This window comes from Abrus precatorius, unplaced genomic scaffold, assembly GCF_003935025.1.
Source record: "Abrus precatorius isolate BTA unplaced genomic scaffold, Abrus_2018 Scaffold9, whole genome shotgun sequence".
Taxonomy (NCBI): Eukaryota; Viridiplantae; Streptophyta; class Magnoliopsida; order Fabales; family Fabaceae; genus Abrus; species Abrus precatorius.
Window position 1 is genome coordinate 9,879,048 of NW_020874439.1, and position 6,141 is coordinate 9,885,188.

At 36.8% G+C, this 6,141-nt stretch overlaps 1 pseudogene; it reads right to left on the reverse strand.

Moving 5' to 3' along the window:
* Positions 1-306: 306 nt before the first annotated feature.
* LOC113850760 lies at positions 307-6,141 on the reverse strand (annotated as a pseudogene).

Genomic DNA, 6,141 nt, shown 5'->3' on the forward strand with positions numbered 1-6,141 from the left:
AAACCCAGGAGAATCACTCTCACACAAAGTTTTGTTTGATAATCCAAATCTTCTTTCATTGATGTAAATGTGAATATATATAGGGGCTGCCTATTAGCAACCACAAAACCCTAAAAGTTATTATGGGCCAGCTAGCCCATTAAAACATAATGAAAATAAAAGAAATAACAATACCTAGAATTTATTGGGCTAAATTCATATGCCCATATAGCAGCCCACTTAAACTTATGACAAACTTTATTTAGTAGCTTACAATACTTATAAAACCCTAAAAATAAAATAAAAATACTAGCAGCCTTTCTTGCATCAAGAGTCTTCAATTGGAACAATGCAATGAACCAATTTAGGCTCTAAGTCCTCCAATTTAGGGGCAACTTCAAGAATTGTTGCTACCACTTGGTTTAGAGTCTCCTTAGCCTTCTTAGTTCTTGCTTTAGTCATAGGTCCCCCAAGTCCTTCAAGTGCATTGTTCCTCTTGTCCTTAACCATGTCCTCATCATTCCCTCCCTCTTGAAGAGGATTTGACTGCAAATCCAATGCTTCATCAACTGCATCAAAAAGAGACAAGTCAGAAACATTAAATGTTGCACTAACATTATACTCACTTGGGAGGTCAATTTTATAAGCATTATCATTGATCCTCTCCAATACTTGAAAAGGACCATCTCCTTTAGGTTGGAGTTTGGATTTTCTTTGTTCTGGAAACCTTTCCTTCCTCATATGCACCCAAAACCTCTGGGTTGAAATGCAACTTTCTTCCTCCCTTTGTTTGCTTGCTTAACGTAGCTCTCATTTTTCTTTTCAATTTGAGCTTTCACATGCTCATGCAACTTTTTCACATAATCTGCTTTAGTTTGCCCTTCCTTATGCTTAAAAATAGAAGTGTTAGGCATAGGCAACAAATCAAGAGGAGTTAAGGGATTAAAACCATAAACAATTTCAAATGGAGAACAATTTTTTGTGCTATGGACAGACCTATTATATGCAAATTCTACATGAGACAAACATGCCTCCCAAGACTTAAGATATTTCTTTAAAATAGTCCTAAGCAAGGTGCCTAATGTCCTATTGACTACTTCGGTTTGTCCATCAGTTTGTGGGTGACAAGTAGTAGAAAATAACAATTTAGTACCTAGCTTTCCCCACAAAATTCTCCAAAAGTGACTTAAGAACTTGGCATCCCTATCACTCACAATGCTTCTAGGCAATCCATGGAGCCTCACAATCTCTTTGAAGAACAATTCTGCCACATGACAAGCATCATCTACCTTTTTACAAGGTATGAAGTGAGTCATCTTAGAGAACCTATCAACAACAACAAAAATAGAACCTTTGCCACTCGTTGTTCTAGGCAGCCCCAAAACAAAGTTCATAGACAAGTGAATCCAAGGATATTCTGGAATAAGCAAAGGAGTATATAAACCATGTGGCATCACTTTGGATTTAGCCTTTTTACACACAATGCAATGCTCACAAAATTTATGCACATCACATTTCATACGAGGCCAAAAGAAATGTTCTTGTAAAGTTTCTAACGTCTTTTTAACTCCAAAATGACCCATCAATCCCCCTTCATGTGATTCACTAACAAGCAATTCTCTAATGGAACATTTAGGCACACACAATTTGTTTTCTTTAAATAAAAAACCATTATGCCTATAATAACCATTTTGAGACATTTTTTCACATGCAACATATATATCACCAAAAACTTCATCATTCACATACATTTCTTTCATAGATTGGAGTCCAAACAACTTAGTTTCAAGAATAGAAAGTAATGCATGTCTCCTAGATAAAGCATCGGCCACAATGTTCCCTTTCCCCTTTTTATGCTTTATGACATAGGGAAATTGTTCCAAAAACTCAACCCACTTGGCATGCCTTTTGTTAAGCTTGCCTTGTCTCTTTAACTATTTTAGGGACTCATGATCACTATGGATCACAAACTCCTTAGGTAAAAGGTAATGTTGCCATGTTTTTAAAGACCTTACTAACGCATACAATTCTTTATCATAAGTGGAATAGTTAAGAGCAACCCCACTTAACTTTTCACTAAAATAAGCAATTGGATGACCTTCTTGTAACAAAACAGCCCCAACTCCCACATTGGATGCATCACATTCAATTTCAAAAGATTTATCAAAATTAGGCAAAGCAAGCATGGGTGCATTTCTTAGCCTATGTTTTAGGGCAGCAAAGGCCTCTTCTTGTTTCTCTCCCTATTTAAAAACCACATTTTTTTTAACCACTTTATTAAGAGGTGTTGCCAAGGTGCTAAAGTCTTTAACAAACCTCCTATAAAAACTTGCTAAACCATGAAAACTCCTTACATCACTCACAGTTTTAGTTGTGAGCCATTCTTGGATGGCCTTAACCTTTTCCTCATCTACTTGCACTCCCTTAGAACTAACAACAAAGCCAAGGAATACAACGTGGTCAGTACAAAAAATGCATTTCTCAAGATTGGCATACTATTGTTCCTTTCTAAGCACACACAAAACAGATTTAAAATGTTCAAGATGCAACTCTAGAGTAGTGCTATAGACAAGAATATCATCAAAGTACACCACAACAAATGTGCCAATAAATTCCCTCAAAACATGGTTCATCAATCTCATGAAAGTACTAGGTGCATTAGTTAAACCAAAAGGCATAACCAACCATTCATACAAACCATATTTTGTTTTAAAAGTAGTTTTCCATTCATCCCCTTCTCTAATCCTAATCTAATTATATCCACTTCTTAAATCAATTTATCAAGCAAATCATCAAGCCTAGGTATAGGATGCCTATATTTTATGGTGATGTTATTTAGGGCTCTACAATCTGAACACATTCTCCATGTTCCATCCCTTTTAAGGACTAAAATTACAGGTACAGCACATGGACTCATACTATCGCTTACCCATCCTTTACTCATGAGCTCATCCACTTGCCTTTGAATTTCTTTTGTTTCTTGTGGATTGCTTCTATATGCTGGCCTATTGGGTAAGGATGCCCCCGGAATGAGATCAATTTGATGCTCAATCCCCCTCAATGGTGGTAAACCACTTGGTACACTTGAAGGAAAAATATCTTGAAAATCCTACAAAAGAGATTTAACACTAGAAGGCAATTCAAAATCATCAAAATTGTTAGTATTCAAAATCTGATTTTTGCAAAACAATAGGTATAGGGGCTGTTTAGCAAGAAACAACCTCTTCACCTCACTTTTCTTTGCCAAACAACACTCTTTTCTCTCAAGCGCTTCACTCTTTTTCTTTTCACTATTTTTTCTCTCAAGTGTGTCATTCTCCTTTTTAAGACTACTCTTTTTTTGCAATTCTTTCTTCTCTTGAGCAATCTTTTCTCTCATCCTCACTTGATCCTCACACACCTCTTTAGGACTCAATGGTTTGAGTACAATTTTTTTTATCTTGGTGCAACAAAGAGATCTTGTTGGAACAAAAATTTGATCGCGAGTGTCGCTCTCAAACAAATTAATAAAAACCGAATTGCATAAAAATTATATAGTAAGAGGTGCAATCCAAGTCGTCTCCCAACGATGATAACATTATACGATTATAAATTTTTTAGACGGGGTTTGATTTATAGAATAACTAATTAGAATCAAAAGTTAAAAATAATTAAAAACTCTAATACAAGAATTTAGAAGAACTACGACCACTCTATCACCGGATTCCAAGGAGATGCATCAACCAACAAATTAGTGATTAATATTAAATTCGAATGAAACCTCAATTCAAATTAAGCATTCACACGAGAACCCTCATGCATTCAATTAACACACAATAAACTCAAAGTTTAGAAACCTCTAGAACCTAATCATTTTGTGTTAATTTAATTCACCAATGCCATTAATCTTGGATCCCAAACCTGAAAATCTAATTCACGTTCCTTAAAACTGAATTACATACATCAATCGAATAATATGTAATCAACCAGATACATAATCATCAATCCAAACGAATAACTTCAATTCAAAAATATAATTAGCAAAAGGAGAAAATAAGGAAGAGATGAAACCAAATTTGTTATTGAATTTATGCCAATGTAAGACCAATCCTCAAGAGTGTCACGTCCCTTTTAATCCTTGAATTAGATAGAAATCTAAGCCTCCATGGATGGAGGGAAACAATTCGTAAAGGGGAGAGGGGCTGAGAGAGAGAGAGAAGAGAAGAGAAGAGAAGAGCCAAAAAATTAAATTCAAAATTTCGTTCGTCACTTTGTTCCATTTTTTCGGCTATGCAAACGGCCTCTTTTTGGTTCGTGACCTGAAGGACAATTGTAGCCTTGGATGTCAGCTTTAAAACGCCACTAGAATGGGCTTAATCGGATGTTTGTGGACTGAGATATAGCCCAAATAGTGCACCTTGCTCAGGATCCACGACTGCAGCATTCCGACTTTTTCCAGGCCCAGTTTCAGCTTCTTATTATCAGAATTGGTTTCTGACCTCTGCATAGGAATTATGAACCTTTCTCTTAGCTTTCCTGCAAATCAAGAATCACAATGAAAGGAGTTCTACAACTCAAGATATGGTCCAGAAACCAAAACAGTATCAGAATTTGCTAAATACTGGAAAAATTAAATAAAGCCCAAATAAAATTCAAACATCATAAAATGATCCAATTCAATCAATTAGGCACAAAAGAGGATTAATGAGCTAGGAATTAGAGGAAATAATGTTATAAAAATCCAATTGATGAGTGCAACAAAGAGATCTTGTTGGAATAACCATCATGATGGCTCTAGTGTCAAATTGCCATGGTCTCCCCAAAAGTATATGGCTGGCCTCCATTGGAACTACATCACATAGCCCCTTATCCTTGTATTTTCCAATGGAAATTTTCACTTCTACTTGTTGCCTTACTTGTACCTCTCCATCCTCACTAAGCCATTGAAGTTTGTATGGCCTAGGATGTGGTTTAGTGGCCAAATTTAGCTTTGACACTAATCTAGAACTAGCCACATTGGTGCAACTCCCTCCATCAATAATCACCATGCAAACCTTCCCATTGATAGAACATCTAGTGTGGAAAATGTTCTCTCTTTGAGACTCATCCAAAGGCTTCAATTGGCTCCCTAACAACCTCCTAATCATTAACAAATCTCCCTCCGCAGCCTCTTCTTCCTCCACATTTTCACTCTCTTCTCCCTCACTAGTTTCAGATTGACTAGTGTACTCCCCATTATCCTTGAGAATCATGGTCTTTTTGGTAGGACACTCATAAGCATAGTGTCCCATGCCCATGCTCTTGAAACACTTCACATCTTTACTCTTTTTATTGGGTTGTTCCAAGGACTTTGATGAAGTTTTTCCTTGAGAAATAGGTGCTGAATTACTAGAAGTGGCAGCCCTTTCCTTCTTGTTTTTGTCCCTCCAACTAGTAGTGTTAAAGTTGGAAGAACTCCTCCTTGCTACCCCTTTTCTTGAGTTGTTGCTCCACTTGAATTGCTTTGTGCAACAAGTCCTCCATCTCCATAAATTCCTGTAATTCAACAATATCTCGAATATCATTAGATAAACCACTAAGGAAACGGGCCATGGTTACCTCCTCATATTCTTCAATGTTGGCTTGCATCATGAGCACCTCTAATTCCTTGTAATACTTTTCAACTCCCTTGCTGCCTTGGGTCAATTTTTGTAGTCTAAATTTCACATCTCTAGCATAGCTAGTCGGCACATATCTCTTCCTCATGATTCTTTTCATTTCAGTCTAAGTTTCCACGAATGACTCCTCATTTCTCATTCTCTCCTTTTGTAATTTATTCCACCATACAAGTGCATAATCCGAAAACTCTGCGGCTGCCAACTTCACTTTTTGGCCCTCATCATAGTTGTTACAAGTGAAAATATGCTCAATTTCGAGTTCCCACTCCAAATATGCCTCCAGATCACTTTTCCCTTTAAATGGAGGAATGTTGAGTCTAAAATCGTCAATTCGGTTTTGTCTAAGAACACCATCATTTCCTCCTCTCCTCCTTTCTTCTTCATGATGTCTTCTATTCTCCAATTGGTCCAATCTCTCGTGGAGCTCATCATTATGTTGCTTTATCAACCTCTCCAAATGTTGTGTCAAAGCTCGCATTTGGAGTTGAGAAAGTCCTGTTCCATCATTAGCATTATTTCCTGCCAT